Source organism: Magnolia sinica, chromosome 16 (assembly GCF_029962835.1).
Source record: "Magnolia sinica isolate HGM2019 chromosome 16, MsV1, whole genome shotgun sequence".
NCBI lineage: Eukaryota > Viridiplantae > Streptophyta > Magnoliopsida > Magnoliales > Magnoliaceae > Magnolia > Magnolia sinica.
Genome location: NC_080588.1, coordinates 26,200,948 through 26,215,863, shown reverse-complemented (window position 1 = coordinate 26,215,863; position 14,916 = coordinate 26,200,948).

Here is a 14,916-nt window from a genome sequence, read left to right as displayed (position 1 = left end):
ATCTTCCTCAAATCAGTGGATGAGAGTGCGTGGCAAGCCACAGTGACTAAATGGAACCCACCTACCACTAAAATGACTGGTTTTGATGGTTCAAAATCAATGAAAGTAACAACATATTTTTCATGGACCACCCGTCAGAAAAATGAAAGTAGTGCCAATGCAAAAGCACTAAATGCAATCACATGCGTACTATCACCGGATGAGTTCAAAAGAATCATATCCTGTAATACTGCAAAGCAAGCCTGGGATATATTAGAAATGACACGAGGGTACTACAATTGTCAAAAAATCTAAAGTCCAACTCCTCACAACTAAATTTGAAGAAATTCATATGGAGGAAAATGAAATGTTTATAGACTTTTACACATGATTAAATGACATTTTAAACTCAATGTGGGGTCTTGGCGACAAAATCCCAGAAAGTAAAGTGTGTGCAAAGATACTACGCTCACTTCCTGAGCGGTTCAACTCTAAGGTAACCACAATCCAGGAACTTCGTGATACGGATAATATGAGAGTAGAAGAACTAGTTGGTTCTTTACAAACCTATGAGTTAAACTTCAAAGCTCCTAAAAGTAAATCCATTGCTCTCAAATCTTCTAAAGGTATTTCTCAAGAAAACTCGGATTTGGAAAATTCTGAAGATGATATGGCTCTTTTAGCGAAGAAATTCTACAAGATTTTTAAAAGCAAGAAAAGGGTAGATTTTCAAAAATCAAATGATAAGAAAAGATCTAAACCTAGATCTAAAAGTTGGAAGTCTTTGAAAGATAGTCAATATTACAATTGCTAAGAGTATGGGCACTTAGCAAACAAATGTCCTAAGAAGGACAAAACAAAAAGAAAGGGAATGTTGGCTACTTGGGATGAATCATTTGATTCTGAAGCTTCTTCTGAATCAGAAGATTCTAAAACTGAGTCGGGCAGTGAAGTTAAAGCCCTTATAACTCTAGCCAAATTCACTTTTTTAGATCATGATGATACAACTGGTGAAGAAAATCTAAACAGTGATTATGAAAATGAAGATGATCTTCAAGATACTTACAATGCCCTATACAAGGAAAGTTGTAAAATTGCTATCAAACTTAAACTTCAAAAAGAAAAGTTTTTTAAACTCAAAAAATATTTGAATCACTTGTTTTAGAAAAATCTCAAATTTTAGATTGTTTTGAAAAATCAAAATGCGATTTAGAATTCAAAACCTCGCTGATTGAAAATCTTAAATCTGAAAATGAGATACTTAAAAATGAAGTATCTTCTCTTCTGAGTTTAAAGGATACATGGAGGTATGCCCAAGGAGATCCAAAGTTAGAAAAACTATTATCCGGCTCAAGAAAAAGTGGCGATCGATCCGGATTGGGCTATGATAAGAATACAACTCCTAATCAAAAGTATACTCCTCCCAAGTTTGTGAAAGGAGAGTCCTCAAACTCAAAAGGAAAAAGTACTTATCAAAGTTTTTCTAAAAATATAAAAACTTTTCAAAAACCTAAAAGCAGCCATGACAACTTTAAAAATCAGAACCGAAACCCTCTTGCTGAAAAGATAGTAGATTTACTCAAGGAGCTCTTAAAATCTAACTCAGTAAGTCTTTCTTACAACATCAGTCAGAAGAAGACCAACTATACTCCTAAACCCAAAACAGTTCTGAAATGGGTTCCTAAAGTTGCCTGCTTGGTTGCTCACACCGCTTTCAAAGCAACAAGTCATTCAAAGTGGTACCTAGACAGTGGATGCTCAAGGCATATGACTGGTGATAAAGGTTTATTCACCGATTTCAAAGACATGACTGATGGTTCAGTCACATTTGGTGATGGTAGCAACTACAAGATTATGGGCCAAGGTACTGTTCAACTCTATAACCTTCCTTTGTTTAAAAATATTTTATATGTTGAAGGTCTAAAACATAACTTGCTTAGCATATCTCAAATATGCGACAATAACCATAGTGTACGGTTTTCTAATCAAAGCTGTGAGATTCTAAACAACAAGGGTTCAATAATACTAACTGGACGTAGAACGTCTGAAAACTGCTATATTGTTAGCGAATCTAGCTCATCTAATCAATTGTGTTACATGGTCCATACAGACGAGACTGACTTATGACACAAACGTCTTGGACATGTAAACTACCGAAATCTATATAGATTGAACAAATAGGAACTTATAAGAGGTCTACCCAAACTACAAAAATTAGATAAAATATGTGGTGAATGCCAGATTAGCAAACAAAGAAGGAACTCACACAAAAAGGTGAATTCCAATACCACATCAAGACCACTTGAGCTTCTCCATATGGATCTAGTAGGACCTACCAGGACGGAAAGTCGAGGTGGCAAAAGATATATTTTGGTAATAGTAGATGACTTTACCAGATATTCATGGGTTGTCTTCTTAAGGGACAAATCAGAAACCCTAAAAGAAGTAAAAAAGGTTCTCAAGGTTCTCAAGTCAGTAAGATTCGTATGATCATGGATCTGAATTTGAGAATAGCGATTTTGAGAAGTTCTGTAGCGACCAAGGAATATTACATGAATTCTCAGCACCCAAAACTCTACAACAAAATGGTATAGTTGAAAGGAAAAATAAAGTGCTTCAAGAAATGGCTAATGTCATGTTGAATAGTATGAAGCTCTCTAAGAATCTTTGGACTGAAGTTATCAATACAGCTTACTATATTATTAACCGGGTTTACACTAGTAAAGGTAATAATAAAACGGCTTACGAAATGTGGTTCGATAAAAAAGCCTACTGTGAAATACTTTCGAGTTTTTGGCAGTAAGTGTTATATTTTACGAGATCGTGAAAATCTGGGAAAGTTTGATACAAAGAGTGATGAAGGGATCTTTCTAGGATATTCTTTAAACAGTCGAGCTTATAAGGTTCTGAACAAAAGGACCGGTGTGATTCAAGATTCCATCAATGTGGTCATTGATGATCACTTAAACACACCAGTCTCAAATTCAGATAATGATGAAGTACTAGTAATTGATAAATCTGATATTTCATCTAATCAGACTGATTCTAAACTGAGGACTGTTAAAGATCATCCAACCACACAGATTCTTAGAAACCCTCACTCTGGTATTCGTACCCGTAGACAACTTGAGGATATATGCAATTAGGTATGTTTTACATCTCAAATAGAACCATCTAACGTAAAAGAAGCTCTTGCTGATGAAAATTGGATTGTTGTGATGCAAAAAGAACTTAACCAATTTGTAAGAAATGATGTTTGGTATCTTGTACCTAGACTTAAAGATAAACACATCATTAGAACTAAATGGATTTTTAAAAATAAGTCTGACGAACTTGGCAATATAATTAGAAACAAGGCTAGGCTAGTGGTACAAGGTTACACTCAAATTGAAGGTATTGACTATGATGAAACCTTTGCACCAGTAGCACATCTTGAATCAATCAGACTCTTTATATCCATTGCGTGTTTTAGAAAGTTTAAGATTTACCAAATGGATGTGAAAAGTGCATTTTTAAATGGCAATCTACATGAGGAAGTTTATGTTGAACAACCAATGGGTTTTGAAGATCCCAAAAATACTGATCATGTATATCATCTTAAAAAGGCACTTTACGGTTTAAAACAAGCTCCTAGGGCATGGTACGAGAAACTAACAAAGTTTCTATTAAGCTAAAATTTTCAAATGGGATGTATTGATAAAACTCTGTTTATTAAAAAATATAAGGATCACATCTTATTAGTACAAATCTATGTTGATGATATCATTTATGGATCTACTTGTACTGACATGACTATTGAGTTTGCAAATTTGATGAAATCTCAGTTTGAAATGAGCTTGGTTGGGGAATTAAATTATTTCCTCAGGTTACAAGTAAAACAAAAAACTAATGGAATGTTCATTTCTCAATCTAAATATGCTATGAATTTGATTAAGAGATTTGGATTTGAGAATGATAAGAATTTTGATACTCTTATGAGTACAACCTTGAAACTCTCAAAAGATTCTGCGGGTAAAAATGTGGATCCGAAATTATATCGGAGTATGATTGGTAGTCTATTGTATTTAACTGCTAGTAGACCAAATATCGCTCTAAGTGTTGGTATTTGCGCTAGATATCAATCTAAATCTAAAGAGTCGCACTTGACTGCTGTTAAGCGGATTATACGATATGTCGCAAGTACTGTTAATCTCGGTCTCTGGTATCCTCATGAAACTAGTGTTCAATTAGCTGGGTACTCGAATGCTGACTGGGATGGTAATCTTGATGATCGAAAATCAACCAGTGGTGGTTGTTTTCATATCGGAAACTGTTTAGTTTCTTGGTTTTGCAAGAAATAAAATTCTATATCACTTTCAACAGCTGAAGCTGAATATATCGTAGCTGGTAATGCGTGTACACAGCTTATTTGGATGAAACGTATGCTAAGTGATTATGGAATTAAACAGGATTCTATGTTATTATATTGTGATAACTCCAATGCCATAAATATTTCAAAAAATCCAATTCAGCATTCTCGTACTAAGCACATTGACATTAGATTTCATTATATTTGGAAATTAGTAGAAGAAAAAGTTATATCTTTAGAATATATCCCTACCGAGAATCAACGTGCTGATATTTTCACTAAACCGCTCGACAAAAGCAGATTTAACAAAATGAAATTTGATCTCGGCATATGCATTTTAAAATGATTAATTATGCATATTTGTATCATAGTGTTTATGTTTGCTAGTTTAGTTTTCAAATCTTGAAAAATATGCAAAAATCAGATTTTTTTTAGCTTGTACTCGACTAGTCGTGAGTATCCATGACCTGTCGTGCTACGACTGGTCGTGTATATCCACGACCAGTCGTGAATCACATGGATTCACTTAAAATTTGGGGAAAACATCTTCTTCTTCATTTCAACTTCTCTCTCCAACGAGCCGACACACGACTAGTCGAACCCATCTTCCAAAATCTTCGAGGTTAGTACTTCATTTACATTTTACTTGTATATTTATGTCTAGATTGCTTCTATTTCTCTCTTGGAGTTGTCTATTTTGAATTTAGTTGAGATTTGGGGATTTTCTTTTGAAAAATTTGATTTGAGAAAACCCATTTCTCAATCCTTTGCAACTCTCCATATTCTTGAAATCTTTGTTGCTCTAAAGGAAGAAAATCTATGTCTCGTGGTCCGTCTTCTTCTTCCAGGTCAGCCCCTATCACTAAGCGTCATCTTAGGGCTCCTAAGGACGATCCATCTTATGTTCGGGACATCTGATTACGTAATGTTATTGTTGAGCATCCAGTTGATATTAATCATGTTGCTCCTTTTGATATTTTTCCTATGCTCCAATCTATATGTTGGAATAACTTATTGCTTTAGGGTGGGCCTGCATACCGGTCCATTACCCAATCCATGTTTGCATGCATATGTATTTTCTCTCTGGAAAATTTAACTTTTTCTATCTCCACAAGAGAAGGGCCATTTGAAGTTGATCGACATTTGATTTCAGCCCTTATGGATATTCCAGTGAATGATGAGAGTATTCCTATCCATACTTTATATGATAAACCCTCTGTCACTAAAAAACGTATGCTAACTAAGGACTTATGCAATTTGGATGTACAATGGACGCATAAAGGGAATGCGCTTCCCTCAAGGTATTTGTTACCCAAATACAGAATTCTTCACAAAATCTGTGTCTAATTTGTATCCTCGGTCGGGTAACAAATCTGAATTGACGTCCTTCATGGTTCGTATTCTTCATTCTGTTGTTAGAAGTATTAACATTTGTTTACCATCCTTGATTTGTCATTTCATCATTCAGTTTCGTTTCCATCCTGGTCATAGTGACATTCCTTTTGGATATTTGATGACTGTATTAGCTACACATATGTCTGTTAATATGCCGATTGGAGAGGCCCCTATCCATCATTTGATATTTAACAATTCCAATATCAATAAGATGAAACTAGATTACCTTCCTGGCCAAGGTGATGGTGTTGGCGGTGCGAAAGCTAAACATGAGGAAGAAGCTAGTGATCTTCCTTCTGATGATATGAACATGGATGATATTTTTGAAGACCTTGAGTCCGATTCTACAAATAATCCAGATTATGAGCCTTCTTTATTTGATGCACGTCTAAGTGCATTGGAAGATAAAGTTGAGTGTCTAAATGCTAAGATGGAAAACATGTCTGTTGCCCATGATTTACAGTTCAAATATATGCGCAAATATCTTAAGTGCTTCAACAAAGGCATGCATCAACTTGATCCTTCCATTCTTGCTCCTTCATCTGGGTCAGATTAGTATTTTTAAGTTTACTGGTTTGTAATAACTTTATTACTCCTAACTTGTTTTGAGTTTGTCGCTCTCTTTAACTTAACTCAGTCTATGAATTATGTGTGTTGCTTATTCTATGTTAACTCTCATATATCTCATTGATTATTTCTCCTCAGCCATCTATTTTGTGCTTCCTTTGTCCTATTATGACAAAAATGGGGAGTATGGATATGTTATATGTTATATATAGATGTTGTCATGAGGAGAGAGTAGTATTGTTTTGTATGATGTTTTATGAGTATGTTACTCAGGGGGAGTATGTGCAATGGTGTGTAGAGGTGGACTGAATATTGATTTACAAGTCTGCAGGATGCTGGTTGATAATAACTGGTTTACAAGTCTGCAGGATGCTGGTTCATAATAACTGGTGCATGATTCTTTAATCGGATATTCTGTGTTATGAAACATATCTTGAAAGTGTGTTTTGTCACTAATTTGATAAAGGGGGAGATTATAAGTGCCATAGTTTATATCCCTTTGTGTTGTCAAATTTGTGGTGCCAAAGACACTATTATGAAGCTTGCATCTGTAAAGACCAATGCTCTACTCAAGATCAACTTAGGGTAACAAGTACTGTTCACAAGTCAAGACTCGAGAAAGTGAGTTTGTTATCAAGATCTCAAGATGCATTCAAGTTCTACCCCAAGATCTCAAGAGGTTTTCAAGTTTGAGCTCCATCAAGACTTCAAAGGTCACATGTCTCCTATGTTCAATGTCCTTACTTCACTCCTGAGGTATGACTGACCTTAGGTTGACCTTTAAAGTAGGTCATTTTGGATACATAATTCATATATTTTCTATAAGTGAGCTTGGTCTGTTCTAAGACTAGTCTTGGACTTTGTTCGACTAGTCTTAGTACTGCTTCGACCTGTCTAAGAAATTCCTGGATCAGTCGTAAGTTTGTTACAAAAATCGAAAACTTTCTGTTAGGCTTCGACTAGTCCTGGGGACTGTTCGACCAGTCGTAGGAACAGTGTCGACTGCATCTTCGACCAGTTTTAGACCTACGACTCAATGTACAGCGCTGAAAATCGACCTGCTTCGACCAGTCGTAGGAGAACCACGACCAGTCGTAGACCACCTACGACCAATCATAAAACTGCCAAATCTTATCGCGCCCGAATTTTTCAAATATCTGTTGGTTCTACGACCAGTCGTAGAGGTCCTTAGACCAGTAGAAGGTATGATTTGCTCACCTATAAATAGAGCACGAATCTCAGAATAAAACATGAACTTTAAGCTAAATTAATTCGGTCTTCTAGGAATAAGTTGGTGCTCTATATAAGCTAAGTGTGCATATTTAATATTCTCTTTCTTTAGCTTTCTTAATTGATTTTGTTTCTTGCATTCCAATCTAATCTGAAAAAGAGGAATTGTTGTTTTCCTTTTTCTGGAATCAAAATCAATTAGAGCTAGCCCTTCTATTTTAATTTAAAATCTATTAGAACTTAGAACCATTATAAAGTGAGTATTGGACATTGAACTTTGACATTCAAATCTTTACTCCGACTTGGTTCTTCTGGGCTGCTACAACAAAGGAGAAAATCAAGTATTTTACAATTTGTGTAATTTACATTGTTTGGTTTTGTTTGAGGTTAAGCCAGAAAAATCTCAAAGTTGTTGGTTATCTGAGGAGAGCCAGAAAACTCAGAAGTGAGGGTTTTTGAATTGTGTAAGCCCTTTGAAAAAGACACAATTGTGAAGGTTTTGGGTGAACCTGTGAAAACCTATTTGATAGTGAACACTAATATCCCCTGTGTGAGGATATTAGGAGTGGAGTAGCATTTTGTGTGGCTGTTGTTTAACAGTTGGTGAGCACACAGGCGAACCACTATAATTCTTTGTGTTGTGGATGTGTGATTTATATTTCCTATCTTTTATCATTCAGAATTGTAGAATGTATGTGTGGATGTGAATTTTGTAAATTTTACATTTCAAGCATAGTGGGGAATGTTGTAATAATTTATATTTACATTTCAGCATTATATTTTTACTATCTCTTTATTATTATGTTGAGCTTCAGTTTCTCTATTTGTTCTAAAAATAAGGTTGTCCTACCATAAACTTTGGTTTTTGGTGTAAGGTTATCCTTAGAACAATTTGTGTTTCTATTTCTCTATTTTAGGTTGTTTTCCATTCCTATTCTGTGATTGATATCTATTCTTTATTTCATATTTCGCTGTATTTATTTTTAAATTTGGCATAATCCTATTCACCCCCTATAGGACATATAGCTTGGTCATTTCACGATTTCGATTTGTTGTCAAGGCCGAGTATCGAGGCCGATTCTGATTTGTCAAGGCCAATTGTATAGGCCGATTCCGATTGTCAAGGCCGAGTATCGAGGCTGATTCTGATTTGTCGATGCCAATTGTATATGCCGATTCTGATTGTCGAAGCCGAGTATCGAGTATCGAAGCCAATTTCGATTGTCGAGGCCGAGTATCTAGTATCGAAGCCGATTTCGATTATCGAGGTCGATTCCGATTTGTCGAGGTCGATTGTATAGGCCGATTCCGATTGTTGAACCGATTTCAATTGTCGAGACCTATATAATGTATATGCGACCCGTAGTTGAGGCCCATTATGATGTGTATTTGGCTTGTGTGATATATATTAAGCCCGTGTGAGAGGTCCGTCGTGATGTGTATTAAGCTCTTAAGTGAGGCCCATGGTGTTCTATATTTAGCCCTTGTGTGAGGTCAGGGTCCACTGCATGTTAGGATCTATGAGGGTCATTCCTCGGGGGCAATGTTGGTTAAATGTCCACATTATCGAGGTCGATTGTCGATGCCAGTTATTGACACCGATTATGAGTATGTGATAGCATAACATCATGATACATGTCCATACGCATCATCTGCATATTTGTTATGAGATGTGGTTGATTATTGCATATGTCATTGAGCATGTTGTTATGCGACTCCCTGATAGGCGGAGGTTATCTCACTTGAGCGCAAGGTATGCGTAGGATTGATGCATGACTAGATTGTATGACTCATGCATCTTACATTATGATTACTGTATGCCCTAGCGACATCAGAGCCGTAGCCTTCACAGGCATATCGTAGATGGCTAGACGGGGCACCAAAAATTTATTCTAGCATTAAGCTCCCATAGATGGCCCTAGGTGAAAATTTCTAAACCCTCTTGGTACCAGAGGACGCCCCAACGTCGAGATCAAGTGGATATATGAGCGCCCAAGTGCCGAATACCAGGAGGTCGCGTCTCCCACTGTGTCATGGTCGGTTGGGAGGGGGTGTGGCCTTACCTGCCCAAGGGTAGGGGGCAGAGCTAGGCTGAGTTTGACTAACTCAAATGATTATATTAGTGGATATATGATGATGATGTTGCCTTTGTGAATTAGGTAATCTTGTGGTTATGCTTATTACAAGTTAAATGTACACAAAAAAATACTCCTTATAGGATCCCAGGATCAGAACCTGGCGTATGGACGCTATGAGCTAAGAATGGGGTACTACGAGGCTGTTGGCACCGGATTCGGTGATCGGGATTCCTGCGAATCTGATCTCGGGGTTTGGGGCGTGACAGAAGTTGGTATCAGAGCATAACTTGGGAATACTTGAAGATAACATCACATATCTGCTGATAACTACCTACAGATTGTTGAAAATTTAGAATAGTTAGATCCCCGAGTTCAGATAACTTAGAGATTTTCTGATATAACTCCTTACCATTGAAGCTATAAGGCCGCATAGTATTCCCATTTTGATCGTTTCTGAACCAGGATCTATGGTTCAGTAAGGGTCACCATTCTGTTAAGGAAGTATTTTGGGAGAGCAAGGCTAAGATTAGAGAATGCTATTTTCATTTGTTTATAGATTGATTATGCCTTGTATGGTATTGATTGCTATATGTATAAGTTGTCTATTCTGTAAATTTCGAGGATAAAATTTTTATTAGGTGGGGAGATCTATGAGACCCGTATCCTAGCCCATACCATTCCGTAGGCTTCCGTGGTTTTTCCGGTCAAATTCTGGCAACCTTTGACCTTTATTCGACATTTGCGTGCGATCCTGAGTCGTGTCCCATATTCCAGAGTCGGCTCGACCCGAAACTTGTACCCTCACGGCCGCGTCGTCGTCGCGGTTCCAACGCCGCGTCTCGCGCGCCGATGCGATACCCAAGCCAGGAGATGTGGGCCCACAATCAGTTTGAGAAAACATCGTGCGTTTACAATCCCAAGAGAATCTCTACCAAATGTCAAATCAATCCCATCAATCAATAAAAGTACATAACCCATCAAGTCAAGTACCCTATCCCATCCCCAAGTACACAACACAATCCCTAAAGTTAACATTTCCATTCCATCTCTTACACACCCCATCACTCTCTCTCTTTCAATCTCTCTCTCTCATCTCTTTCTCATTTTTCAAAATCTCTCTCTCAAGCAACCATGGGAGAGGTGTACATCCATGGGAGAGAGGTCATGTGTAGCCCACCTCCCTACCACCATATCCAACCATCCAATCTCCATCATCCGCCGTCAAAGCTAAAGCCAAGGAGTTGGGCGTTCCATTGGACCAAGAAGGCGGCCAATAGGTGGGTGATTTACTATTTGATATGTGATTTAAGGGCACACATATGTGGGACCCATCTTGATGTATGTGTTGTATCAAGAGGGACCCATAGTGGCGGGGTCCCTCCGCTACTTCGATCTCCATCTCTCTCTCTCTCTCTATCTCTCTCTTTTGTGATGGCCTATGGCCCACCTAATATTTGATCCAGACCATCTACCCATGGATCCCACGTTGCTGGTGTCCAGTGGATGGTTAGATGGTCCAACACTGCTGGTCCTGTCCAGCAACCCTGGATGATAGGAAAACACAAATTACAGCTTGATCCAACATGGGGCCCACCATCTTGGCGTGCTACATCAGCACGTGGGACCCACCTGCCTGGAAGTGGAATAGCTAGTGCACCGTACGCAGCTGCAGCTGCTGACGCTATTATGCCAGCAAGTTTTGTGGAGCCCACCGGTGTATGTTTTGTCCACGCTATCCACACGTGGACAGTGTGGCCCACGTGAGGATGAGTTGCATCCAACTGTCCAATAAGCTGGACGTGGACCCACCTATTGTATGCATTGTATATCTACCACCATCCATTTATATGGGACCCACATGACGTCAGCAAGTTTAAAAAGGGGTCTGATCATGCTGTATGAGTTAAATCCAGACTGTTCATCTGCCAGTGGGCCATCAGCCTAGCCAGATGGTTATTGTATTGACGACTTCAGATTCTATGGACCCCATCGTGTTGCACGTGTCTTGCGTCCACACCGTCCAGTCCAATGGACGGTGGTCGTTGGATGTGGGCAAGCTGCAGACGTTGTTAATATTATATAATATATATACACACACACACACACACATCTGGCTTTCAGATGATGTAATATATTATATAATATATCATATATATATCATATGTCAGATGATGTTAATATTATATACATATATATATATATATCATATGTGGTGGGCCCCACGTGGGACCCACCTGATGAGGGCCATCATGGTACGCTGTGATATGTGTGTTGCATCCACACCGTCCAGACCTTGGACGGCGGGGATAGGACTGGAAAGTGTACAGCTCCAGTTACATAGCTGATTAACGTCAACAAGTGTTGTGGGCCCCTCTTTGATGTGTGTGTTTTATACACCCTGTCCATCTGTCTAGGATCTACCTTGATGCATGCCTCATATATCCTCACCGTCTACTTGATCAGGATAGTGGGACCCCCCATAATATATGTATTTTATCCAGCCGTTCATGGGACCACCATGATGTATTTATTTCATCCACACCATCCAGATTATGCTGGACGATGCTGGACAATGTTTGGACAGTGTCGATTTACATAGACAATGTTTGGACAGTGCCGATTTACATAGGCAATGTTTGGACAACGCTGATTTACATAGATAATGTTTGGACAGTGTTGATCATCATTAGTGGCCATGTGCCCCATAAAATGATAGTGTACAGTGATACACATGTTACACTTACAACTATTAAAATGATTTTTGGTGTGGTCCAAGCCCACTTGATGCCTATTAGTGCGCCCCGTTGTTCCAGCCCATCTTGATGTATATGAGGTCCATTGTTCCGGCCCATCTTGATGTATATTTGACCCTTGCGTGAGGCCATGGGCCTACTATATGTTTGGCCCTATAAGGGTCACCCCTTGGAAGCAATGCTGGTTAAATGGCTACATTGATGGGCAATGATGGTTAAATGTCCACATTGTGACCTTCCCTTAGGCCCTTTGCATGGCCGATTCCAATTAACGAGGCCGAGTCAGATAGTCGAGGCCGATTCCGATTAATGTGACCGATTTTCTGATTCTGATTATTGATCGATTCCGATTGTCACCGATTGCCGATTCTGATTGACGTAACAGGTTTACCGATTCTGATTATCGATCGAGTCTGATCATCATGACCGATTGCCGATTATGATTGGCATGACCGATTTGCCGATTCTGATTATCGAACGATTCCGATTGTCGTGACTGATTGCCGATTTCAATTGACGTGTCCGATTTACCGATTTCGATTATCGATCGATTCTGATCATCATGACCGATTGCCGATTCTGATTGACGTGACTGATTTGTCGATTTTGATTATCGATCTATTCCGATTATTGTGACCGATTGCCAATTTCGATTGTCATGACCGGTTTGTAGATTCTGATTATCGATCGATTCTGATCATCATAATCGATTGTCGATTCTGATTGACGTGATCGATTTGTCGATTTTGATTATCGATCGATTCCGTTTGTCGTGACCGATTGCAGATTCCGATCAACGTGACCGATTTGCCGATTCTTATTATCGATCGATTCCAATCATCATAACGATTACCGATTCTGATTAACTTAACCAATTTGCCGATTTTGATTATCGATCGATTCTGAATACTATGACCGATTGTCGATTCCGATTGATATGACCGATTTACCGATTTTGATTATTGATCGATTCCGATTATCGTGACCGATTTGCTGATTTTAATTATCAATCGACTCCGATTATCGAGGCAAATTCCAATGATTCTGATTATTGAGGCCGATTATCGAGGCCGTTTCTGATGATCGAGGCTGATTCTGATATTCGAGGTCGATTTCGATCGTCGAGGACGATTCCGATTCTGATTGTCGATTCCGATTTCGATTATTAAGGCCAAGTATCGAGGCCAATTGCCGAGGCTGATTCTTATTATCAAGGCCGATTCCGATTTGTCGCGGCCAATTTTGATTGTCAAGGCTGAGTATTGAGGTCGATTCTGATTTGTCGAGGCCAATTGTATAGGCCAATTCCGATTGTCAAGGCTGAGTATCGAGGCCAATTTCGATTTGTCGAGGCCAATTGTATTGGCCGATTCCGATTGTCGAGGCTGAGTATCGAGGTCAATTCTGATTTGTCAAGGTCAATTGTATAGGCCAATTTCAATTGTTGAGGCCGATTTCAATTATCGAGACCTATATGATGAATATGCGACCCCGTAGTTGAGGCTCATTATGATGTGTATTCGGCCTGTGTGATGTATATTAGGCCCCTGTGAGAGGTCTGTTGTGATGTATATTAAGCTCTTGAGTGAGGCCCATGGTGTTCTATATTTAGCCCTTGTGTGAGGTCATGGGTCCACTATATGTTAGGATCTATGAGGTCATTCCTCGGAGGCAATGTTGGTTAAATGTTCACATTGTCGAGGTCGATTGTCGATGCCAGTTATTGATACTGATTATGAGTATGTGACAGCATAACATCATGATACATGCCCATACGCATCATCTACATGTTTGTTATGAGATGTGGTTGATCATTGCATATGTCATTGAGCATGTTATTATGAGACTCCCTGATAGGTGGAGGTTATCTCACACGAGCGCACGGTATGCGCAGGATTGATACATGACTAAATTGTATGACTTATGCATCTTGCATTATAATTACTGTACGCCCTAGTGACATCAGGGCTATAGCCTCCACAGGCATATTGTGGATGGCCAGATGGGGCACCGAAAATTTTATCTAGCATCGGGCTGCCATAAATGGCCCTGGGTGAAAATTTCTAAACCTTCTTGGTACCAGAGGATGCCCTAACATCGAGACCGAGTGGATACATGAGCGCCCGAGTGCCGAATACTAGAGACGACATCTCTCACTGTGTCGTGGTCAGTTGGGAGGGGGTGTGGCCTTACCTGCCTGAGGGTAGGGGGCATAACTAGGCTGAGTTTGACCAGCTTGTAAATGGGTCCGTTATCGACGTGCTGGATAGGTATTGGCAGACTATTGACCAGACAGATAGTGAGGTTTCTTGCGCTCACTTGGACTGTTCTGCTGGGAGAGGGGCAGTGCCATTTGGAGTATACTAAACCCCGGTGATGATCCCAGAGATGAACAATAGTAATATGTCGACTTATTGAGCAGGAGTTGCATACTCATTCATTCATTTATTCATTCACTATCCACTCGGACTGGTGGTGCGTAACTATTTGTCATGTGTACCTTCGTAATGGCCAGGATTTCGGTTGGGGTGCGCGACTAACCTGAGATCTGGAGTTTACCACATTG